At 37.8% G+C, this 27,993-nt stretch overlaps 1 long non-coding RNA gene across 1 annotated transcript in view; it reads right to left on the reverse strand.

The window, feature by feature from the left end:
- Positions 1–45: 45 nt before the first annotated feature.
- Positions 46–27,993, reverse strand: part of LOC140837270 (uncharacterized) — a 47,071-nt gene continuing 19,123 nt past the window's right edge. The window contains exon 4 of the long non-coding RNA XR_012119260.1: positions 46–238. This is a non-coding gene — a long non-coding RNA (uncharacterized lncRNA). The remainder of the gene's footprint in view (positions 239–27,993) is intronic.

The raw sequence follows: 27,993 nt of genomic DNA on the forward strand, positions 1-27,993 counted from the left end.
TGTGAATGTAGAAGGCCATATGTCATTCTCAAAGTGAAAAAAAAATTATATTATTAGACGAAATTGATTGAATACCCCAAAGATAAATCAATATCAATAAATCAAACACTGGTCTCACAATATAGAATGAAGCATAGGAAATAACCCAAGCATAATGTCAGCAAAAACCCACTTGAGAACCATTTGTGCCAATTAGCAACTCCTTTGGGGCATAAGCATCAATATCTTCCACTTTCACCTGCACACCAAAGTTATCTCATGAGGCAATAGGAAAATGACAATACAATGAGAACAAAGAGATCACAATCATCAACTTGGGGCAGAAGAATCAATATTGCCCTGTATTTTAATATTTTCACGTGTCCATAAGCTAATTTTTCAGATCTGAGGAACTTCACGTTTTCTATCCAAAAATTAACATCCAATTTCAGGGTTGGGTGACAAAACGGAGAAGGGAAGACCCAAATAACACTGAATAACTAATTTGTTCATGATACCACATCGACGTAATATTTTTAAAAAATTATGATAAAAATTTGAGCAAATAATGTATTTGATTCCAATTGTAGTTTCTTGTCATTCCGCCTCATGTTGCACCAAAGATTTAACACAATTTAGTGTTGAAAACACAACGAAACCAGTTACATAATGCTCGAACTTTCTCACAGCCATCCTTAAATTGTAAATTGAGCACAAAAAATAATGATTCACAATATCTAATACCAATTTAACGAGAAAAACAAATCAATCTAAAGTTCATCATAAAGCAAGTAACAGACCAGGACTGCTGGCACACGTTTAAGGTTTAGGCATGTTATCTAGTCTTGGGCCCATTGAAGAGGAACATCAAGAAAGACTCTGGCATAATCGACTATTGACAACTACTTAGTGCAATGAAAATTGCAATAATTTTATCTTTCAATGTAATTCCCAAAACAGATGAAAAAGATTATTTGATTGATGTAAGTCATTTTAGTAATTTTAAGTCCATGACATTTTAGTTCATACTCGTGCCCTAGGTTATGTGAATATGTCACATCCTTAAAAAAAATCAAAATATATATCATAGATCCACCTAAAATCCAATTTGGAAGAGATATTTGTAAATCACAAATAATGTAAACCCGGTTCCATTTAGAGGGAATCCAATTACTACATTAAATAAATTTACAAATTCAACCCATATTTTTTGTTAAATTCGAATCAACCAAAATAATCGTTGTTCTTGTAAAAAAATAATAAAATATAATAATTTTAATTAGATATTAAAAAAATGTGTACAATTTATTGAACACTTTATTTCTACAAAGGTGTTCTTGTAACAAAATAACAAAAAATAATAATTTTAATTAGATATTAAAAAATGTGTACAGTTTATTGAACACTTTATTTCTACAAACAAAATAAATCATCAATTAATATCATTTTAAAAGTATTAATCTCCCCACTGCCCACAGCAATTGTGTCGGGACCCGGACACTAATCAAGTTCTTAATCATCATTGGAACTAATTAATCAATTATATAACAGGGTCTAAATTTTTTTTTTTAAGGATTGCGGAATGTAGTGACATAAAAACATATATATACATCTCAGTATATATATAAAAGTACAAATCCTGTATCACATACATATATTCAACTAAGATTTAACCGCTAGTATCAAGTGTCCAACCCTATCTCTAATCCAAGTCTGGAGCCGCCACTCTAATCACGATCCTTCTTCATCTCCTCAACTCTGAACCTGTCGCACCTGTTGTCATGTACACATACAGACAAGACAACAGCCGGATAACTCCGGTGAGAATATAATCCCAGTATAAATCAACGAAACATGCAATCATATAAACAAATATAAAGCATGTAACAGGTAACAACAATATGTATCAAAATCTGAAACATAACTAATATCAAACTATCGACAATACTTGTAGCTACACGATTTAGACTAGACTCAATCCTAGTCTAGGGATCCCGGTTTCCAGAAGTTGACATTCCATATCGATCAACAGTAATAGAAGAAATACCGATTCTATCCACATCGATATGGTATCGATCACAAGTAATAGAAAAATGTCTGATTCTATCCACACCGATATGGTATCGATCACCAGTAATAGAAGGAACTCTCATTCTATCCACACCGATATAATATCGATCACCAGTAATAGAAGAAGCTCTAATTCTATCCACACCGATACAACATCGATCAACATTAATAGAAGAACCCAATTCTATCCACATCGATAGCCAATCCTCTGGTGACAGACTTTGGCTCTATCGCCAATACACTATCCTGTAACATCGTGCAATGTGCCCGTGGCGATCCCGTCACTATCAGGCACTTCTGTTACAAGATTACTCGATTAATACCTGCTGTCTATATATCAAGAGAACAAGTAATCTGATACCTGCTATCTATATATTAAGAGAACAAGTATATCAATCAAATACATGCAAATATCAATGCAATAAATAAAGTATGTGATTTAGGGAAACTTAAGTCTAAATCGACTCAATTCGATCTCCCAATACCACATTGACTTATACCTTTCATTTGCAGTGTCGATCTGGAATTCACACTCTGTCAATCCGTCAATCTGGCAATGGCACTGTCAATGATAACATATCAATATACCGTTCAAATCGATACCAATCTGATCGATAATTCAAAATCAACGGTATAATCGCACAATCCCGATCTCCCGGTCAATACAACATTACCAGATACTAATTCCCTCAACTAATATTCAATACTGATCAAATCTGATATCATATCTCAATCAATTAATTTCAGAAAATCATCACAATTCCATAATCAGTCCATTTTTCAATCTGACTTCGATTCTACGATATCTAACATGTCAGGAACATCATATATGACGTGTATTCAATTCCAACAACATCATAATTTCAAAACATGTCAAAACGTAGTAAACCTACGTCCAGTTGTAACTGTCGATGAGAGGATCACAAAACTGTTTCCGGATTTAAATTCTGATAACCGGTTCTCGTACAATAAAATTTCTAAAGAAAAGAAAGTTTAAAGATTCTCTGGAGGAATTCTCGATCTTCGTTGCTGAAATTCCGAATTCAATTGACACTTTACGTAATATATATATCTCAAATGCATTTGTGACAAGTGTCCCCTCAAATTTCCATATTTACACTTTAGTCCCTCAACTTTTCACTATTTGCAAATCGTCCCCCGCTCAATCTTTTAATTCAATTTCAATCCTAATTAATTACAAAAACCGTGGAATCTAATTCATCATTCCAAAATTTGTAATTTAAATAATCTCGGATTAAAGTGATATAATCTCAGGCCTTACAATTCTCCCCCTCTGAGACATGATTTCGTCCTCGAAATCAAAGGCAATCCATCATATCAATAAGAAGGTATGTAATAAAATTGAGCAAAAATTTACATCAGTAAATAATGTTGGGAATTCTTGTCTCATATCTGATTCAGTTTCCCAAGTAGCTTCTTCAACGCCACGACGAGTCCATTGTACTTTCACCAACGGAATCATCTTCGTTCTGAGTTGTTTTTCCTTACGATCGATAATCCATATCGGTTTTTCGACATAACTCAGAGATTCATCAAGTTCGGCATCGTCTGGTTGAACAACATGTGAATCATCAGGGAGATACTTCCGCAGCATCGATACATGAAAGACATCATGTATTCCCGATAATGAAGGCGGCAATGCTAGTCGATAGGCACGATCTCCTATCTTTTCAAGAATCTCATAAGGACCGACGTATCATGGAGACAACTTCCCTTTCTTCCCAAATCGGAGAACACCCCTGAAAGGAAAAATCTTCAGGAACACTCGGTCTCCTGCCTCAAATACCAACGGTCGTCGCCGAAGGTTGGCATATTTGGCTTGTTTGTCCTGGGCTGCCTTCAATTTCTTTTGAATCAATTTCACTTTTTCTGTCATATCTCTGATCATATCAGGTCCAGTCTCAGGAACTTCAGAGATATCATCCCAATATAGAGGGGATCGACATTTCTTTCCGTACAACACTTCAAATGGTGCCATCTCAATACTCGTTTGGTAGCTATTGTTGTACGAAAACTCGCAAAGAGGCAATGCATCTTGCTAATTAGTGCTAAAATCCAGCACTACATCTCTCAGCATATCCTCTAGTGTTTGGATATTCCGCTCTGACTGTCCATCGGTCTGTGGATGATATGCGGTACTCAGATGTAATTTCATACCTAGAGCCTGCTGTAAACTCTTCCAGAAGTGCGAAGTGAATCGAGGATCACGATCTGAAACAATCGACTTCGGCACTCCGTGCAATCTAACCACTTCTCGGACATATATATCGGCCATCTGATCATATCTGTAGGTCATTTTGTATGGAATAAAGCATGCCGATTTGATCAATCAATCAATCACGACCCAAATCGCATCACAACCTTTGGAGGATCTCGGTAACTGTGTCAAAAAATCCATGGAAATGTGATCCCATTTCCATTCAGGAATAGATAAACTCTGTAGCAGTCCTCCAGGTTTCTTCCTCTCAGCTTTCACCTGTTGGCAATTCAGACACTTGGATACAAATTCAGTCACATCAGATTTCATTTGCTTCCACCAATAATGTGTCTTTAAATCATTATACATTTTCCTGCCACCAGGATGAATGCTAAAACTACTGTTGTGCGCTTCAGCCAGTATTCGTTGTCTTAACTTTGATACATTCGGTACAACGATACGATTATTCGCATACAAAATTCCATTTCGAACATGATATTCCGATTGATGTTCAGCTCTGACCATTGCAATCGAATTCTTTACGTTCTGATCAACTTTTTGTGCCTCTTTGATTCTCAATATCAATTCTGGTTCAGCTCGAATTGCATATAATCTCAGAGGCTGACAATCTGTCTCAAAAGCAAATCCAAACAAACAGCAGTCTTCTATCAAATTCGAGACACCTATCGTCGATAAGGATAAAGAACATATCTTTCGACTTAGTGCATCAGCTGCTGCATTGGACTTCCCTGGATAATATTTGATTTCACTATCAAAGTCTTTCAGTAAATCAAGCCATCTTCGTTATCTCATATTCAATTCAGATTGTGAAAACAAATACTTCAAGCTCTGATGATCGGAATAGATTTCGAATTTCTCACCGTAGAGGTAATGTCGCCATATCTTCAAAGCAAAGACTATGGCTGCCAATTCCAGATCATGAATTGGGTAACGAGATTCATGGGGCTTCAGTTGTCTCGAGGCATAAGAGATAACATGTCCTCGCTGCATCAACACACAGCCCAATCCTCAGTGAGATGCATCACAATAAACAACAAAGTCACCAGTACCTGAAGGAATCGTCAACACAGGCGCACTGCTTAATCTCTTCTTCAATTCGAGAAAACTGGTCTCACATTCCTACGAGCAAACAAACGGAGCATTTTTCTGAGTCAACTGTGTAATCGGTTTGGCAATACTCGAGAAATCTCTAATGAATCGGCGATAATATCCTGCCAAACCCATAAAACTGCGTATCTCTGGTACAGATGTCGGTCTCGGTCACGAAATCACTGCCTCAACCTTACTGAGATCAACTGATATCCCGTCTCCGGATATAATATGACCCAGAAATACTACCTGTTTCAACCAGAACTCGCATTTCGACAGTTTAGCATATAGTTTCTCCGCACTCAAAATTCTCAAAACAGTCCTCAGATGATCAGCATGCTCGATCATATTCTTTGAATAAATCAATATATCATCAATGAATATGATAACAAAATCATCCAAATATTTCTGAAAGACGCGGTTCATCAATCCCATAAATACCGCCGGTGCATTCGTTAACCCAAAAGGCATGACAATAAACTCATAGTGTCCATACCTGGTTCTAAATGCAGTTTTTGAGATATCAGACTCCCTGACTCTCAATTGATGGTATCCAGATCTCAGATCGATCTTGGAATACACCGAAAAAGCCTGCAACTGATCAAATAAATCATCAATACGAGGCAATGGATATTTATTCTTTACCGTTGCCTTGTTCAGTTGCCGGCAGTCGATACAAAGTCTCATGGAACCGTCTTTCTTTCTTACGAACAGTACTGGAGCGCCCCAAGGAGAAACACTCGGTCTGATATATCCCTTGGCCAATAAATCCTCTAGCTGATCTTTCAATTCTTTCAACTCGATCGGTGCCATTCGGTATGGAGCTCTCGAAATCGGAACTGTTCCTGGCATCAATTCAATACTGAAATCGATCTCTCGTATCGGAGGCAATCCAGGAATCTCATCTGGAAAGACATCAGCAAACTCACACACCACTGGCAAATCCGCCAATGATGGACTCGATTTCAGTAAATCAACTGAGTAAACCAGAAATCCATCCTCTCCTTTCTGCAACAATTGAGTCATATTCATAGCAGATATCACAGGAATTCTGGCACGAGAACCCTTACCATAAAATTTCCACTCCTCAGCCATCTCAGGTCTGAATCGAACAATTTTGTGGAAACAATCGACTGTAGCCCTGTACTTGGTCAACGTATCGATACCGATAATACAATCAAAATCAGATATCCCAAGCACAATACAGTCCAACTCAATCTCATGCCCATTATACTGCAGTATACTAGATTTAACAGATTTCACTGACACCAAACCTGTCCCTAAAGGCGAAGAAACAGACACTACTGCAGACAATGACTCAATAGGTAATGCATGACTCAATGCAAACCTCTCAGAAATACAAGTATGTGATGCACCGGTATCAATCAATACATATGCAGGATAACCAGAAATAAAACAGTTATCTGCCACGACATCATCAGGTGCATCCTGTGCCTGCCCCTCAGTTAAAGCAAATAGTCGGGCCTGCTGTCTACGAGGCTGGCTCGCTGTCTGGCTCCCTCCTGGCCTCTGCTGTGACTGAGTAGACGATGCTGGCTGAAAGGAATGAACGGCAAAAGATCGTTTTCCTGTGTGAGCCACTGATCCAGATGACTCAGCGGCCTGGGATCCCTGAGCACCTCGCTGTGGACATACTCGGGCAAAGTGTCCTTGCTGTTTACAAATGCGGCAGTTGCCGAACACTCCTCGGCACTGCTCAGTGGAATGCTTCCCTCCACAAGTACTACAGTATGATCCTGTATAACTCTGGCCCTGACCAGTCTGTCTAGAGCCACTCGAACTGGATGAGCTACTTCCAGCTTTCTTGAAATTCTTCCCCTTAGCTTTCAGGAAGTCTTTCTTCCCACTACCACTGCCGCTCTCAAATCGAGGAGCTGATGGAGGCATCTGTGATCTCGGTACGGAAGGCACAAACGAAGCCTCTCTCTGTCTCATCAGACCGGCTTCGGCTCCCTTGGCTCTATTCAAGGCATCAGTGAAATTATTTGGCCTCCCGGTATTCACCAAGGTAAAGGATTTCAGGATTTAGGCCATTTATAAACTGGTCTGCAACGGCCTCATCATGTTCAACCACATGAGGAGCAAATCGGAGCAGAGTAGAGAACTTGGCCACTTATTCCTCGATATTTAGTTGGCCCTGTCTAAAGTTGGCGAACTCGGCTCCTTTGTCCTTTCTATATGAAACTGGAAAGAACCGTTGATAAAATTCAGTTCTAAACACATTCCAGGTAATGGCCGTACCTCGTTGTTCCAATGCTCGTTTCGTCGTGATCCACCAGTTTTTGGCAACGTCATGCAACTGGCGTCCGATCAGTTTCACCCTATTCTCATCAGTATACTCCAAAGATTCGAACATCATTTCAATATCATCCAACCAGCTCTCACATTCCACGGAATTCTCCGTACCCTTCAAAGTCGGTGGATGGAATGACTGAAATCTTTTCAACAATTTCTCCATAGGAGTAGCTGTCACATCCATAGGAGTATTTGAATTACTACCCTGTTCAGGTACTCTTCTCGGAGGCATATCTGATAATCGAAGAGGTTAGTACTTCCAACTACCACATATCAGTTTCAATCTTCCTCGGATCATCTTACAGCTGATCCATTCCATATAATACACAATACCATATCAAGTCAGATATTCAGGCAAACATGTATTAAAACAATAAATCATGCTAGCAATCGAAAGCAGGAAAGAAAACCTCAATCTACCCCGCTCACTAGCTCCTATCTCTATCTCAAGGATCTATCGCTCTGATACCACATGTTGTGGGGACCCGGACGCTAATCAAGTTCTTAATCATCATTGGGACTAATTAATCAATTATAAAACAGGGTCTAATTTTTTTTAAGGATTGCGGAACGTAATGACATAAAAACATATATACACATCTCAGTATATATATAAAAGTACAAATCCTGTATCACATACATATATTCAACTAAGTTTTAACCGCTAATATCAAGTGTCCAACCCTATCTCTAATCCAAGTCCGGAGCCGCCACTCTAATCACGATCTCTCTTCATCTCCTCAACCGTGAACCTATCCCACCTGTTGTCATGTACACATACAGACAAGACAACAGCCGGATAACTCCGGTGAGAATATAATCCCAGTATAAATCAACGAAACATGCAATCATATAAACAAATATAAAGCATGCAACAGGTAACAGCAATATGTATCAAAATCTGAAACATAACTAATATCAAACTGTTGACAATACTTGTAGCTACACGATTTAGACTAGACTCAATCCTAGTCTAGGGATCCCGGTTTCCAGAAGTTGACATTCCATATCGATCAACAGTAATAGAAGAAATACCGATTCTATCCACATCGATATGGTATCGATCACAAGTAATAGAAAAAAGTCTGATTCTATCCACACCGATATGGTATCGATCACCAGTAATAGAAGGAACTCTCATTCTATCCACACCGATATAATATCGATCACCAGTAATAGAAGAAGCTCCAATTCTATCCACACCGATACAACATCGATCAACATTAATAGAAGAACCCAATTCTATCCACATCGATAGCCAATCCTCCGGTGACAGACTTTGGCTCTATCGCCAATACACTATCCTGTAACATCGTGCAATGTGCCCGTGGCGATCCCGTCACTATCAGGCACTTCTGTTACAAGATTACTCGACTAATACCTGCTGTCTATATATCAAGAGAACAAGTAATCTGATACCTGCTATCTATATATTAAGAGAACAAGTATATCAATCAAATACATGCAAATATCAATGCAATAAATAAAGTATGTGATTTAGGGAAACTTAAGTCTAAACCGACTCAATTCGATCTCCCAATACCACATTGACTTATACCTTTCCTTTGCAGTGTCGATCTGGAATTCAAACTCTGTCAATCCCTCAATCTGGCAATGGCAGTGTCAATGATAACATATCAATATACCGTTCAAATCGATACCAATCTGATCGATAATTCAAAATCAACGGTATAATCGCACAATCCCGATCTCCCGGTCAATACAACATTACCAGATACTAATTCCCTCAACTAATATTCAATACTGATCAAATCTGATATCATATCTCAATCAATTAATTCCAGAAAATCATCACAATTCCATAATCAGTCCGTTTTTCAATCTGACTTCGATTCTACGATGTCTAACATGTCAAGAACATCATATATGACGTGTATTCAATTCCAACAACATCATAATTTCAAAACATGTCAAAACGTAGTTAAACCTACGTCCAGTTGTAACTGTCGATGAGAGGATCACAAAACTGTTTCCAGATTTAAATTCTGATAACCGGTTCTCGTACAATAAAATTTCTAAAGAAAAGAAAGTTTAAAGATTCTCTGGAGGAATTCTCGATCTTCGTTGCTGAAATTCTGAATTCAATTGACACTTTACCTAATATATATATCTCAAATGCATGCGTGACAAGTGTCCCCTCAAATTTCCATATTTGTACTTTAGTCCCTCAACTTTTCACTATTTGCAAATCGGCCCCCGCTCAATCTTTTAATTCAATTTCAATCCTAATTAATTACAAAAACCGTGGAATCTAATTCATCATTCCAAAATTCGTAATTTAAATAATCTCGGATTAAAGTGATATAATCTCAGGCCTTACAAATTGAATGCGTATTTACCTTCACGATTGAAAAATCGCAAATACCGAAAGAGAATAAGCTCAAATTCATCAAAATACTCAGATTTCAAATTTAGGAAAAGATATTTTTAGTACTTTATGATCCGGGATTTCTGGTGAAGGAAAAGAAAACGGAATCATCTTAAAGAAAACGGCAAAAACAATCTTGGACCAAAAAAAAATGGGAACATATACAGATAAACTATCGAGAAAACAACACAAGCATTAGGGAAAATGACACAAACATCATTCAACAAACTGCAGAAAAATAAATTATTCTAGTTAGACAACAAAAAATCTCCATCCTAATTGCTAAAAAAAATTAAGAAAAAATAAAAATAAGGTTCTTACCATCGTGTGATAAAAATTTGGGAGAGGAGATTAAACTTCAAAGAGAATGCGTTGTGTGATAGAAGTTCGGAAAGGAGATTTAACCTAGATCTGAAAATTGAAATAAAGGAATGGAGTTATAGTTTCTAAAGAATCGTTGGAGCGTGTAAAACGTGGAGAGATGGAGTGAGGGTAATTTAGGTACTTCAAAAAACAGACCAAGACACCGTGTATTTATTCTAAGATGCCTAGTTTGAATAAATAGTAAAAGATATTATCTCATCTGCAAGATAAAAAAAACGGACGAATTTAATATGACCAATAATAAAGCGACATAATAAATAGCAGATCATAAACTATTTCATTGTTAAAAAAAACCAGATGAAGATGGGGGGAAGTAAATCTGATCTATTGAATTGAGTATGTCATTTATACAAATACTTTGTTTGCAGCCAGTATCCTTCAGCTTCTGAGAAAAGAACACAAAGTCAATTCATAATCAGCAAAAAAATTCAAATTAACCAACAATAAAAAAAAATAAATAATATGTTTATCCAATAGACACTACCCAAGTACTGTTTAAATTTGATTCAATAACTATAGAAATTATATTAGCAATGCAAAAAATGGTTATTCGGGAGACGTGATAGGATAGAGGATGGGAAATAGATAATTATGGGCAAGATAAAAACATGGACCTAATACATGGTGTCCACATATAGCTGAATGTGGTTGAACAGAGATAATGGAATTTATTAGCATCCCCCAAATTCTAACGTTGAAACATGTAGCATGTATTTAATGATTATTTTAACTACTTGTACATAATGTGTATTTAAAAAAAATTAGAATAAAGAGAATGGACTTACTCACACTTAATTATTCTCTATTAGGTAGCAATACGTCTTTGAAAACCACGTTTCTTGTGAATACACCAGATTTACGCTCTAAATTTCCATATTTTACCAAATTTTTTGTAGAATTTTGTGAGACTCCTCTTGAAAGTGCTACATATAGCTGATCATGGTTGAACACATGGTTACGCAAAAATATGTCAACATTTGAGATTGTTAGACCTTGTGCTTTGTTTATTGTCAGTGCAAAACTAAGCCTTATGGGAAACTGTCGACGGGTCAACTCAAATGGTAATCCAGAATTATCTTCACTTTCAAGGGCATTCTATGTAGAAAGTATCTAGTACCCTTGTGAGGACCTGTTATGATATCAACATCTATAAAATTTCATATTAATCTTGTTCCATTGCATTGGCCAAGTTCGGGCGCAACATTTCTCAAGAACATGATAGGACTTCCTACTTTCAATATGATCTTATGTGGTGGCAAACCACTTGGACTAAGGGAATTCAAAAATTCTTCTTGAAAAAGGTTGTGATTATCGTCTTCCACACTATCCCAAGAAGTATACTCTTTTTTCTCTCCAGGAAACTTGAGAATGAGCATTTGATTAATATTGTCGACATCAACATTCTTTGGTGTGATGATGGCTCTATCAACCATATAGTGTTCATCGTTAACATGATTTATCATATTAGGAAAAACAGAATCAATCAACATCTGAATTGATTGTTCTCCTTCCCATGGTATGATAATTGATTCTGGTAATTTTATGAATCAGCATTCACAGTATGTTACAATCCATCACCTATGCGCAAGAGAATTGTGAGAACTCAATATCTTGAGCAGATCTCATATTTTGTTTAAGTTGTATTATCTTTACGCAATGCCAGAACGATGACCTTGAAATACTTGTAGCAATTTGTTCTGCCTTTGATCCTCATTTAACAACCGGTAACATTTGTCGAAAATCGCCACCAAAAACCATTGTCTTCCCTCCAAACACTATTTGATTTTCCATAATATCTTGGAAACTCTTACTGACGGATTCAAAAGCATAGCGATTTGCCATTGGAGCCTCGTCCCATACTATAGCTGATGCACGTCTTATTAGATCTGCAAGTTCTGTCTGTTTTGCTATTTGGCACAATGTTGATGTGGTTGGTCTAAGTGGATTGAAAACGTGAATGTGCAGTTCTTCCACCTTGCAACAATGTCGCAGCTATTCCAGATGTTGCTACTGCAATTATAATTTTACCCATTTTTCTCAAATGTGCCAACATTGAGCGGTATAAATAAGTCATACCAGTACCTCATGGACCATCAATGAAGAAAAGTTTTGACTGGTTATTCATAATACTTTCTATGATGCTGTCAAACACAATCCTCTGCCGAGCATTCAAACGTTCAATGGATCTCAAATCATCATCAGATATCTGATAAGAAAGCTCATCCTCAATTATTTTTGGTAGCGTTGTGTCTTCTAAAACTCAGCTCTTATTAATGGCAAATCAAAATCATCAAGTTTATTTTTGTATCGATGGAACAACCTTCGTATCTCAAGCAATATCTTATTGATGATTAAGTTGCTTGATGAAATTTCTCTACCATAATCTTCATACATGCAAGGATGGAACTCATCCCAGAGTTCTCGAACTGTTGTTGGTTGACTACCAGTATGGATACAAATAACCTTCTAAATGAAGATGACATTTTAAAAGAGCGTGCTTCTTGCAGACATTGTTTTACATAATCATCCTATTGAAGAAGTCCTCTCATTTGAGCAAACGCCTTAAATGTTGAATATGTTACCCCATTCAAATCATCAGATCTTCAAAAGATGTTGGGCTCCTGACATGGTTTAAAAGGATACGGAGATAAAACCTCTCACCTTCAGATGGCGACACAACATATACTATCCCAACCACTTTATTGTTGCTTCTTTGACGAATCCATTTTTTTCCGGATTTTATCCATGTGTAATATTGTGTAAATTCTCGATATAAATACTTTCTAGTCAAGTCAGGATCACAATTTATTTTGAAAAATTCTGTAAGCATAGTCTTCGAGTTCTCATCATCTGCTATTATATCACTTACATGTTTTTGGGGGTCAAAATAAACCAAATGTTGGTTTGGTGTATGTAGTTGTAGCCTAATGACTGAATGATACATCCTACTGAACTCAAATGAGAAAATTCGCCACAATGCTTTAGGCGCACAAATCCACCTTCCATCCACGTACTGTTGGATTTCATCACAATTTTGCCCATTTCGTAAATCTAGTGCGACCCGATCAGGACCTTTATGGATGTACTTGTATATGAAAATCATATTTTAATAAAAGCCACGGATTGTATGGACGACCCAACCATTATCAATGAAGACGTCGTCATTGTTGGTAATTGATACCTGGCCATTTCACGTCTTCGATACAAGGGTATGAATCATTTCCTCGAGATGTGTATTCCACAAATGGTTTTGGAAAGTTCTTCTTACATGCGGAACTTACCCAAAACCCCCCCTATCCACAATGTCTTTCTTAAACTCTTCAAATTTTGATCTAATATCCTTGTAATCAAATCTGGTCGGTCTTGAGATGATTGCCCAGGAAGTAGTTGATATTTTATTTCATTCCAATTCGGATTGCATGTCATTGTAAGCATTATATCTGGTTTTCCATACATTTGTACCAAAGTCATGGCATCTTGATACCGTTGGTACATATCACGTGGACTTCTACCGAAAGATGATGGCAAAAAGATTCTGGTACCAACATTTCCTGTAATGCATTGGTAGATATGTATAATATGTGAGTTGTAATATATGTTGTGAAAAATAATATTCTAATAATTAAGTTTTCATACCTGCATTATTTCATCTCCATGTACACAATCTTGCAATCCTTGGTAAAGTTCAGAACGTATATCACGTTGATTTGAGCGTATCCATCGTAGTCTTTGTGTTTCAATCTTTACGTAATTGTCAACTACGTATTGTTGAAGTAGGCGGCCTCTTCTATGTAGCAAAGATGGAGAATTTTCTCGTATCTGAATAAGAAGATAATTGAAATTATATGAGTATAAGTGTAAATTTTAGTTCCTAAATTGTTTTTATTAAAAAATATAAAGCATATAGTATAAAGTTTTTTTCACGAACCTGTAGCATATATGCATAGTAATTTAAGCATGTTAACTATGGGGACCCGGACGCTAATCATCTTCTTAATCGTCATTGGGACTAATTTAATCAATTAGAATAAACAGGGTCTAAATTTTTTTTTCAAATGCGGAAGGTAATGGAATCATTCTATTATACAAATCAGTATAATAATACAAATCCTGTATAACATGCATCTAGTTCAAAAGTAGTTTCACCACTACAATCAAGTAATAAAACCTATCTATGTCCAAGTCCGAAATCACCACTCTAATTTCGATCGTTCTTCACCTCTGTGACCCTGAACCTGTCCCACCTGTTGCCATACACACATACAGACAAGACAACAGCCGGATAACTCCGGTGAGATATAAATATCCCAGTATAAACAATGTATCAATGCAATCATATAAAACATATATAAAAGCATAAACAATCATTAAAACATGTATTCAATCTGACTACATGAAACAATACGAATCTGTATTTAAGTCAATGACTTGTTATCATATCTTATCTTATCTTATTTCTAACCTAGGGATCCCAATCTAATTTAGACTTTGGTATGCTGTATCGAATGTCTACAATAGACGTCGATCTACATCTAAGCTCATCGATACACTGTAAGTCTAGAGTCTTCGCGGTTTTGATAAAGACTCGGCGGTTCTGCCCTAGCTAGGCTGATCTGCCCTAGACTCAAACTCTAGCTCTGCTATAATTCAATAGACTGAACATATCAATCTGATAATCTACAAATATCAATGCAATAACATAAAGTATATGATTTTGGGAAACTCAAGTCGACCTAACTCGAGTTGTGCAATCCCGAATCAACATTTATTTATACCTTTCTTGCTGTCGCTCTGATACAATCGAAGTCTTGATTCAAAGTCTGTCACTGTTCAATCTGGCAATGACAATATCAATATACTGTATCAATATTCTAATCAAATCACGACATCTCTGTTTTATCAGATTTTGACGATACAACAGTACAATCTTGCGATACTGGTAATACCATATCAGTCTATACCAGTTCTATTAACTTATAATCAACCATCGTACAAATCTGACATCACATCTCAGTCAATTTAACTCTGAAATTCATAACAATTCCATAATCAATCTGTTTCTTAATATGACTTCGATTCTATGATGTCTACTATGTCAAGAACACTATATATGAATCGTATCTGATTCTGGACATAGCATAATTTCAAATCTTAACAAAACGTAACAAAACTTACGTCCTGTTGTAGCTGTCGTTGCTAGGAACACGCTGCTGTAAGGGCCAAGATCTTGATTTTGTTAATATGTGATTTTGATTATATTAACTTGAGATTATTGAAGTTGAGCTAATGTGATTATGGTCGGGCCATTACGAGACCAAATTGGGCTAAGCATATGAATTACACAATTTGTGGACAGAGAGTCTGGCGCTCGAGCGGCAGTTTTTGACCGCCCGAGCGGCAGTGTTCATTAAAGATACGTTTCGGGCAGAAGGTGCGCGCTCGAGCAGTAGTTTACGACCGCCCGAGCGCCAATGTGTAATCCAAAAGAACTGGGACAGAGAATGCGGCGCTCGAGCGGTGCCAACCCAAGTTCAAGAAAAATAAGCCACGTATCTCTACATGCAATCGGATATATATATATAACGTCTTGCCTTCAGAAACAGGGAAAAACAAAGAAAAGGAACGAGGAATTCTCCAGAAAATCCTTACGCTTTATATTTCAATCCGCTCGTCCGATTGTGAATTCGACTTTGACATCGTGTTCCTAGCAACAACAGCTACTACAGGACGTAAGTTTTGTTACGTTTTGTTAAGATTTGAAATTATGCTATGTCCAGAATCAGATACGCTTCATATATAGTGTTCTTGACATAGTAGACATCATAGAATCGAAGTCAGATTAAGAAACAGATTGATTATGGAATTGTTATGAATTTCAGAGTTAAATTGACTGAGATGTGATGACAGATTTGTACGGTGGTTGATTGTAAATTATTGGAATTGGTATAGACTGATATGGTATTACCAGTATCGCAAGATTGTACTGTTGTACTGTCAGAATTTGATAAAACAGAGATATCGTAATTTTATTAGAATATTGATACAGTATATTGATATTACCATTGCCAGATTGAACAGTGACAGACTTTGAATCAAGACTTCGATTGTATTAGAACGACATCAAGAAAGGTATAAATAAATGTTGATTCGAGATTGCACAACTCGAGTTAGGGTTACTTGAGTTTCCCAAAATCACATACTTTATTTTATTGCATTGATATTTGCAAATTATCAGATTGATATGTTTAGTCTATTGAATGATAGCAGAGCCAGAGTTTGAGTCTAGGGCAGATCATCCTAGCTAGGGCAGAACCGCTGAGTCTTTGTCAGAACCGCGAAGACTCTAGACTTACGGTGTATCGATGAGCTTAGATATAGATCGACGTCTATTGTAGACATTCGATACAACATACCCAAGTCTAAATTAGATCGGGATCCCTAGATTAGAGATAAGATAAGATCAGATCACGAGTCATTGATTCATGTAGTCAGATTAGATACATGTTTTGATGTTTGTTTATGCTTTTATATATGTTTTATATGATTGCATGTATACATTGTTTATACTGGGATATTTATATCTCACCGGAGTTATCCGGCTGTTGTCTTGTCTGTATGTGTGATGGCAACAGGTGGGACATGTTCAGGGTCACAGAGGTGAAGAAAGATTGAGTAGAGTGGAGACTACGGACATGGACTAGAGATAGGGTTTAAACACTTGATAGTTAGTGGTTGAACCTGAGATGTGTATGATTGTATATTGTATCAGATTTATACTTTTGTACTGATATGTATAGGAGTTTGATTCCATTACCTTCCGCATTTAAAAAAAAAATTAGACCCTGTTTATTCTAATTGATTAAATTAGTCCAATGACGATTAAGAAGATGAGCGTCCGGGTCCCCACAGCTGCTGTACTCAGATTCAAATTTGGATGGACGGATTGATCGTAAATCAAATTCTAAATCAAAATTCAATTTCTTCCTCGGAGCCTTTTTCTTCCTTTCATTTTTCTGAAGAATTTCGTTTGTATATATATATATATATATATATATATATATATATATATATATATATATATATATATATATATATATACGTTGCATGCAGATGGACGAGTGGCTCCATCTTTTTAGCACACGTCTCGCGCATATGCGCGACCACCTTCCGCGCATAAGCGCGAGACATTCTGTCTCGGCGCGTAGCTTCACGGAGACTCGCGCATATGGGGGACACATCTTGGCGCATATGCACGAGGCCTTTGCTCAAAATTGCCAAGTCTCTGCCACCCTCGCGCATGTGCGCGAATCCAAGTCGCGCATGTGCGCGAACCTCTCTAGACCTCTCGCGCATGTGCGCGCATATAGTCGCGCATGTGCGCCTATGGTTCTGTTACGCACCATTGGTTTCTGCCCTACTCGCGCACATGCGCGGCTACTCTTCGCGCATATGCGCGAGACCTTCGGCTCTCGCACCAACAACTTCACATACAAACTTTTAATTCATGTCTCGATTAGTCCTTTCGTAATCTTCTCGATTAAAAATTAATAATTGTAATTTAACACGATATAAAATCTTGTGCATTACATTTCTCCCCCCTAAGATACGATTTCGTCCTCGAAATCACAACCCATTAATCGTATCAATAAGGAGTATATATACAAAACTGTACAAGAAATTTGCATCATCTAAATAACTCTGGGAACTCTTGTCTCATGTCTGATTCAGTTTCCCAGGTGGCTTCTTCAGTGCCATGACGAGTCCATTGAACTTTTACAAGTGGAATAGTCTTCGTTCTGAGCTGTTTTTCTTTACGATCAATAATCTGAATCGGTTTTTCAAAATAGCTCAACGTCTCATCCAGTTCGGCCTCGTCTGGTTGAATTGCATGTAAAGCATCAGGAAGGTATTTCCTTAATAACGATACATGAAAGACATCATGTATCCCAGATAATGAAGGCGGTAAAGCGAGTCGATAGGCACGATCTCTTATCTTCTCGAGAATCTCATAAGGCCCAATGTATCGTGGAGACAGTTTTCCTTTCTTGCCAAGTCTGACAACTCCTCTGAAAGGTGAAATCTTTAGAAATACTCGGTCTCCTACCTCAAATACCAACGGTCTACGTCAAACATTGGCATATTTGGCCTGTCTGTCTTGTGCTGCCTTCATTTTCTTTCGAATTAGCTTCACGTTTTCTGTCATATCTCTGATCATATCAGGTCCAATCTCAGACACTTCAGAGATATCATACCAATAGAGAGAGGATCAACATTTCTTTCTGTACAACACTTCGAATGGTGCCATCTCAATACTCATTTGATAGCTGTGGTTGTACGAAAACTCACAAAGTGGCAACGCATCTTGCCAATTAGCGCTAAAATCAAGCACTACTGTTCTCAGCATATCTTCCAGTGTCTGGATAGTCCGCTCTGACTGTCCGTCGGTCTGTGGATGATATGCGGTACTCAGATGTAATTTTGTACCGAGAGCCTGCTGCAAACTCTGCAAGAAGTGCGAAGTAAATCGAGGATCACGATCTGATACAATTGACTTCGGCACTCCGTGCAATCTGACCACTTCTTTGACATAGATCTCTGCAATTTGGTCAAATCTGTACGTCATCTTGTACGGAATAAAACATGCGGATTTGGTCAATCTGTCAATAACGACCCAAATTTCATCACAACCTCTGGAGGAACGCGGTTGCTGCGTCACAAAATCCATGGAAATGTGATCCCATTTCCATTCAGGAATATACAAACTCTGTAATAAACCTCCTGGTTTCTTTCTTTCTGCTTTCACCTGCTGGCAATTTAGACATTTGGAAACAAATTCGGCAATGTCAGTCTTCATTTGTTTCCACCAGAACTGTCTTTTCAAATCGTTATACATCTTTCTGCCACTAGGATGTATACTAAATCGACTGTTGTGTGCTTCTGACAATATCTGTCGTCTCAGATCTGAAACATTCGGTACAACCAGATGATTATTCACATACAAGACGTCATCACGTACCTGATACTCCGATCGATGCCCTGTTCTGACCATCGATACTGATCTCTGTATATTCTGATCAAATTTCTGAGCTGCCTTAATCTTCATAATCAATTCAGGTTCTACTTTCACCGTATAAAGTCTCAACGGTCTATAATCTGTTTCAAATGCTAATCCAGACAAACAACAGTCTTCTATCAAATTTGAAACACCGATCGTCGACAAGGATAAAGAACATACCTTTCGACTTAGTGCATCAGCTGCTGCATTAGACTTTCGTGGATAGTATTTGATTTCACAATCATAGTCTTTAAGCAAATCAAGCCATCTTCGCTGTCTCATATCCCATTCAGATTGTGAAAACAGATATTTCAAACTCTTATGATCAGAATAAATTTCAAACTTTTCACCGTAAAGGTAGTGTCGCCATATCTTTAATGCAAAGACAATGGCTGCCAATTCAAGGTCATGAATTGGATAACGGGTCTCATGTGGTTTAAGCTGTCTTGAGGCATAAGCAATAACATGCCCTCGCTGCATCAGCACACATCCCAAACCTCTGTGAGAAGCGTCGCAATAAACCACAAAATCACCAGTACCGGATGGAATAGTCAACATCGGTGCACTGGTCAACCTCTTCTTCAACTCCAGAAAACTGGTCTCGCATTCTTCAGACCAAACAAATGGAGCATTCTTCTGCGTAAGCTGAGTAATTGGTTTAGCTATACTCGAGAAATCTTTAATAAAACGACGGTAATATCCCGCTAAACCCATAAAACTGCGAATTTCGGGCACGGACGTTGGTCTTGGCCAAGAAATCACGGCTTCCACTTTACTGGGATCCACTGATATCCCATCTCCAGATATAATATGACCCAGAAATACTACCTGTCTTAACCAAAACTCACATTTCGATAGTTTAGCATATAACTTCTCAGCCCTTAAAATTCGCAATACAGTTCTTAGATGCTCAGCATGCTCACTCATATTCTTTGAATAAATCAAAATATCATCGATGAAAATAATCACAAAATCATCGAGATATTTCTGGAATATACGGTTCATCAATCCCATAAACACAGCTGGAGCATTCGTTAAACCAAATGGCATGACAATAAATTCATAGTGTCCATACTGGTTCTGAATGCTGTCTTTGAGATATCATAATCTCTGACTCTCAGCTGATGATATCCTGATCTTAAATCAATTTTAGAATATACGGAAGAACCCTGCAACTAATCGAATAAATCATCAATACGAGGCAAATGATATTTATTCTTTATCGTTGCCTTGTTTAGTTGCCGATAGTCGATGCAGAGTCTCATCGAACCGTCTTTCTTTCTTACAAACAGTACTAGAGCACCCCAAGGAGAAACACTCGGTCTGATGTACCCCTTGGCCAGAAAATCTTCCAGCTGATCCTTCAATTCTTTCAATTCAACTGGTGCCATTCTGTATGGAGCTCTAGAGATCGGCACTGTACCTGGCATCAATTCAATGCTGAAGTCTGTTTCCCGGACTGGTGGTAATCCCGGGATCTCTTCTGGGAAGACGTCAGCAAACTCACGTACCACTTGCAAATCAGCCAATGATGGACTCGACTTCAGTAAATCTACTGAGTATACAAGGAACCCCTCTGCTCCTTTCTGTAACAATCGAGTCATAGATAATACGGATACTAAAGGAATTCTCGATCTAGAACCTTTACCGTAAAATTTCCACTCTTCACCCATATCTGGTCTGAATCTCACTATCTTGTGGAAACAATCAACGGTAGCTCTGTACTTGGTTAGCATATCAATACCGATAATACAGTCAAAATCAGACAACCCAAGTACGATGCAATCTAATTCAATCTCATGCCCGTCATATTGTAGTACACAATGCTTAACAGAGTTTACGGATATCAAACCTATCCCCAAAGGCGAAGAGACAGACACTACAGTAGCTAAAGACTCTACAGGAAATGCATGACTTAATGCAAATCGCTCGGAAATAAATGTATATGAAGCACCGGTATCAATCAATACGTAAGCAGAGTAACCACATAAAGAATAGTTACCTGCCACAACGTCATCTGGTGCTTCCTGAGCCTGCTCCTCCGTCAAAGCGAATACTCTGGCTTGCTGTCTAGGAGGCTGGCTAATGGTCTGGCTACCTCATGGCCTCTGCTGTGACTGAGATGGCGCTGGCTGGAATGTGTGAACAGTAGCTGATCGTCTCTCAGTCTGTGCTGCTGATCCCGATGACTCGGCTCCCTGAGATCTCTGAGAACCTCTCTGTGGACACACTTTAGCAAAGTGTCCCGGCTGTTTACAGATGTTGCAACTACCAGTCACTCCTTGGCATTGTTCAGTTGCATGCCTTCCTCCACAAGTATTGCAATAAACTCCAGTGTAACTCTGGCTCTGTCTGGAACCATCGGAGCTGGAAGAACTGCTGCCAGATTTCTTGAATTGCTTTCCCCTGGCTTTCAAAAATTCTTTCTTCCCTCCACTGCTGCTGCCACCCTCAAATCTGGAAGGTGGTTGATGTAGTCTCGGTGCTGGAGGCACAAATGAAGCCCCCTTCTGTCTCATCAGACCGGCTTCTGCTCCCTTAGCTCTGTTCAGGGCATCAGTAAAATTATTCGGTCGCCCCGTGTTCACCAATGTGAAAATATCGGGGTTCAGGCCATTGATGAACTGGTCGGAAGTAGCTTCCTCGCTGTCAGCCACATGTGGAGCAAATTTCAGCAAGGAGGAGAACTTGGACACATACTCTTCTATGTTCATCTGTCCTTGCCTTAGATTGGCAAACTCCGCCCCCTTGTCCTTTCGATATGACACTGGAAAGAATCGTTGGTAAAATTCAGTTATAAAAATATCTCAGGTAATAGTCGTACATCTATGCTCCAATGCCCTATTTCTTGTAATCCACCAGTCCTTTGCAACATCGTGTAACTGGTGTCCAATCAATTTTAGTCTCCTCTCGTCTGTATACTCCGAGGATTCGAACAACATTTCAATATCATCAAGCCAACTCTCGCACTCCACAGCGTTCTCTGTTCCTTTCAAAGTTGGCGGATGAAATGACTGAAATCGTTTCAGTAATGTTTCCATTGGAGTCGGGGTGACATCCATTGGAATATTTGATGTACTTCTCTGTTCTGGTACTCGTCGCGGAGGCATATCTGATAACCAACTAGATTAGTAACAATTACCACAATTCTGTTTCAATCATCATCTGATCATCTAACTGCTGATCTAGAATCGGTGCTGATCCAGTCTTAATAAAACATATTACTATATCAAATCAGATAAAGAAGCAACATGTATTAAAGCAGTAAGACATGCTAGCATTCAAAAGCAAGAAATAAAACCTCAATCTACCCCGCTCACTAGCCTCTTCTATCTTAATCTAAAGGATCTATCGCTCTGATACCACCTGTTGTGGGGACCCGGACGCTAATCATCTTCTTAATCGTCATTGGGACTAATTTAATCAATTAGAATAAACAGGGTCTAAATTTCTTTTTAAAATGCGGAAGGTAATGGAATCATTCTATTATACAAACCAGTATAATAATACAAATCCTGTATAACATGAATCTAGTTCAAAAGTAGGTTCACCACTGCAATCAAGTAATAAAACCTATCTATATGCAAGTCCGGAATCACCACTCTAATCTCGATCGTTCTTCACCTCTGTGACCCTGAACCTGTCCCACCTGTTGCCATGCACACATACAGACAAGACAACAGCCGGATAACTCCAGTGAGATATAAATATCCCAGTATAAACAATGTATCAATGCAATCATATAAAACATATATAAAAGCATAAACAATCATTAAAACATGTATTCAATCTGACTACACGAACCAATACGAATCTGTATTTAAGTCAATGACTTGTTATCTTATCTTATCTTATTTCTAACCTAGGGATCCCAATCTAATTTAGACTTTGGTATGCTGTATCGAATGTCACAATAGACGTCGATCTACATCTAAGCTCATCGATACACCGTAAGTGTAATGCCCGAGATTTTATTACCGTAATCTGAGATTAATCTGGAATGATTTATTGATTAATCGAGATGATTATAGATGGAACAGATTAGACCGGGAGAGTCGTGAAACGAATTGACAATGTGCCAAGAAAGGAGCCCCGCGCACATGCGCGATATGTAGGGGCGCACATGCGCGAGGAGGACAGAAGCTGGCGCGCACATGCGAGTAACGTCCAGAGGCATCGGCGCATATGCGCGACGGAGATGGCGCACATGCGCGGTAGAGGCAGAAGGTTGGCGCATATGCGCGGAAATGATGGCGCATATGCGCGAGAAGACAAAAACGCTGGTTTGAGCAACTGGCGAATATGCGCGACTTTGTGCGCGCATATGCGCGAAACGTGCAGAACATGCACAACGCCACTTGCCCTTGTATCATGCAACATGTGTATATATATATATATATATATATATATATATATATATATATATATATATATATATATATATATATATATATATATACAACCGATTCCTTCCTTCAGAAATAAGGAAGAGAAAGGAAAAGAAAAAGGAAACCGAGGGAAGATTTGGAAATTGTGAACGAACCGTTCGTCTGATTTTGAATCCGACTTCGGTATCGTGTTTCTAGCAACGACAGATACAATTGGACGTAAGTGTTGTTACGTTTAGACAAGATTTGAATTTATGATATTGTCAGAATTGAATACGAATCAGATATGGTGTTTCTGCTACCGTAGACCTTATAGAATTGAAGTCAGATTAAAGAACAGACTGTTTCTGTAATTGTAATGATTTTTGAAAGATATTGACTGAGATTCTATATCAGAATTGTTTTAATATTCAGAGTATGAATTATGTTGACACAGATTATGAGTTCCAGTATTATATTTGTGATGTTCAGATTGACGGGGTTATTGAGATTGTATTATTATGCCGTCGAAACATCAGTTGATTTAGAGTAATCGGATTCAGTATTGATTTAGATTAATTAGATTCAGATATGATTCAGATTGTATTGTGATATCGATGACATGGATTGAATTGTATCTAGTTCAGATATTGATCAGATTAGGTACTGAGTTGAGTACTGATCAGAACAGGTTGTGTATTGAGTTATTCACTGAGACAGCGTATTCGATATTGTCATTTCAGATTTGATATGGACAGAGTTGAATACCAGACTTCGTCTTCGTCAGACAGGGACGACAAAGGTATAATTCATGTGATATCTGGGAAGATACAACTCAAATCAGATTTCATTTGAGTTTCCCAATAAAATCACATACTTGATTATTGTTTATCTTCTGATATGATTATGATTTGTTTATAGACTTTATATTCAAATCTTTTGAAATGAGCATGCTTTGTTTACAGATTGTTATATATTGCATTTGAGATAGGAAAGTTTGACAGATAGTCAGACTTCTAGACGTTCGGTGTATCGTTACGTAGGAGCAGACACCCTCCTATTGTAGATTACTCGATACAGCTCAGACCGAAGTCTAGGAATAAGACGTACAGTCACCCCGATTGGGAGGGTAGGTGACAGCCATTGACGTCTTATTCACACCGGGATCCCTAGAGTTATAGTTGAGTCGAGTCTAGACATGATTTGACTAGAACTGCATGTGTTTAGAGATGTGGTTTCATAGACTATGAAACCCACGTTTATTGCTTTCAGTATGATAGCATGTTTATATGATGTGATTTGAATTGCATGTTTACCTGATTGGAGCTGCATGCTTATTTTGATTTGATTTCATAGATTATGAAATCTATTATATTTAATTTTATTCATGATAGAACGTCTCATGATTTACTTTGTGTATATACATGCTTACCATGTCTTATACTGGGATTTATTCTCACCGGAGTTATCCGGCTGTTGTCTTGTTTTGTATGTGTGCATGACAACAGGTGGGGCAGGATCAGGGTCCAGAAGATAAGGAGAGATCGAGATTAGAGTGGTGATCACGGACTTGGATGTAGATAGGTTTTATTACTTGAATGTAGTAGTTGAACCTAATTTTACATTAGAGGCATGTTATACAAGATTTGTATTATGATACTAGTTTGTATAATAGATTGATTCCATTACCTTCCGCATTTTAAAAGAAAAATTTTTATACCCTGTTTATCTTAACTGATAATTAAGCCCCAAAGATGATTAAGAAGATGATTAGCGTCCGGATCACCACAACAGGTGGTATCAGAGCGATAGATCCTTTAGATTGAGATAGTTAGAACTGATAGATTATTTAGACTGAGATAGATTGAGGTAGAAGAGAATGAGCGGGGTAGATTGAATTTTCTTTCCTTGCATGTGATTGCTAGCATGAGAATTATTTCAATGTTGACCTACATTGTGTGTGCTAGCATGATTTATTGCTTTCTCTATTACATGTTGTTTGTTATCTGAGTTGATTGCAGCATGTAATTATTAAGCCTGGATCAGAACCGAGTCTGAATCAGTGGTATATGATCAGAGGAGGGCTGAGACAGATTGTATAGATTGTGTACTAATCTGTTTGAAATTCAGATATACCGCCTTGGAGATTTCCAGAAAGGGGTAGTACTTCGTCTGAACAGATATATGCATCAGAAACTCAGATAGAAATAAAGTTGGTAGAGTTACAGTTATTCCAGCCGCCGATTTTGAGTGGTATCGAGACATCTGAAGACTGTCAGAACTGGTTGGATGACATAGAAATATTGTTTGATTTCCTTGATTGTACAGATGGACAGAAAGTTAAACTGGTATTCCACCAGTTACGAGAGGTTGCCAGAAGTTGGTGGATTACAATTAACAGAGTATTAGCACAACGTGGTATTGTGATCACATGGGAAGTCTTCAAAGCTGAATTCTATCAAAGATTTTTCCCAGTTTCATACCGGGAGGACAAAAGAGCAGAATTTGAGAATTTGAGACAAGGCCAATTGAATATTGATGAATATTCTGCAAAATTCTCTACTTTATTGCGTTTTGTTCCTCATTTAGCTTGGAATGATGAAGCTGTAGTGAATCAGTTCATCAGAGGATTGAATTCAGAGGTAGTTGCATTGATGAATTTGCAGCGACCTTACCATTTTGCTGACATCCTGAGTAGAGCAAAGAGAGCTGAGGCGAGTCTGATTAGACAATTGAAAAGGTTGTGTGTGAAGCCACTTCAGGCACAGCAATCCCCTCTTCAATATGATCACGACAGTACGAGTGGGAAGCAAGATTTGCTGAAAGCTCGGAAGAAGCCATTCAAGAAGTTAGGAAGTGGTTCCTCGAGTTCCAGTAGTTCTAGTCCGAGCTATACTGGAGTGTATTGCAGGAGTTGCAGAGGGAGACATTTCACCGAGCAATGCCAGGGAGTGACTGGTAGATGTAATATTTGTGGATATCCGGGACACTTTGCTAAAGTCTGTCCCCAGAAGCGTTCCCGAATATTGTAGGGAACAGAGTTCAACTGAAAACACAAATCCAGAATTCACAACAGGTACTATTCTTTATGATCTATTGCATATGTATTGATATATACTAATGCATTTGTTAAGAATACCTTTGACTGAGTTGCATGGAAATATGCTGTATCTGTTGGATTTATATGTACTGTAGTATTGATGTCCTTCCTTGTTGAGGAAATGTTGATATCAGAGATTTCTGTATATCTACCGCAGTAAGATGAGAATGAAATAGAGATAGATTATGATGTACTTGTGTTTTTTTGATTTGAACGCATTATTGATATGTATATGCTGAACAAGTACAGACACATTGTAGAATTTTTCCAGAAATGGTAAGAGTCAGACCAGAGATGACTGATCAGTGGAGATACCACGATAAGGATTCTAGATTTGGAATTCCTTTGATATCTGTATTGTATATGCCTCGATTATTACAGAAGGGAGCAGATTGCATCCTTATGTATTCAGTAGATCCACTGAAATCGAGTTTAGTATTGACAGATTGGTCAGTATTATACAAGTTGGCTGATGTTTGCCTAGATAAGATTTCAGAATTGAGTTATATCAGAAAGATAAATTTCAGAAATTGAATGGAGATCAGACATTGATTGTATGCTAGATTCAGTACAGAATGATATTGAATATACAGAATAATACATACCGAATTGAAAGATCATATTAAATATTCTGAGAATTATGATTCTTGTATACAGAAATTGTTCAGATATGTATTTTGTTGAAACAGATTGTATTCAGAATAAATGATATCTGATGTTAGTATACTGATTGATTTTGAGACAGTTGATTTTTGATCAGTGACTGATCAGATACCGATATCAGAAAGATCAGAAAGTCAGAAATGTCAGAATTGTCAGAGATTGATATTATATGAGTTGACAGATTATCTGATATGATTGTGTTTTGAACTGCTTGAGAATGATTGCTTCTAGATCAGTATTTTATACAGATTGTATTGGTTGGGGAGCATATTGTATTCGCAAATGATATATATAGCAGTGGATCAGAATGGCATGAAGATCTGATTGATTTGTCAGAATTGA

The sequence above is a fragment of the Primulina eburnea genome, chromosome 7 (assembly GCF_022965805.1).
Source record: "Primulina eburnea isolate SZY01 chromosome 7, ASM2296580v1, whole genome shotgun sequence".
Lineage (NCBI taxonomy): Eukaryota > Viridiplantae > Streptophyta > Magnoliopsida > Lamiales > Gesneriaceae > Primulina > Primulina eburnea.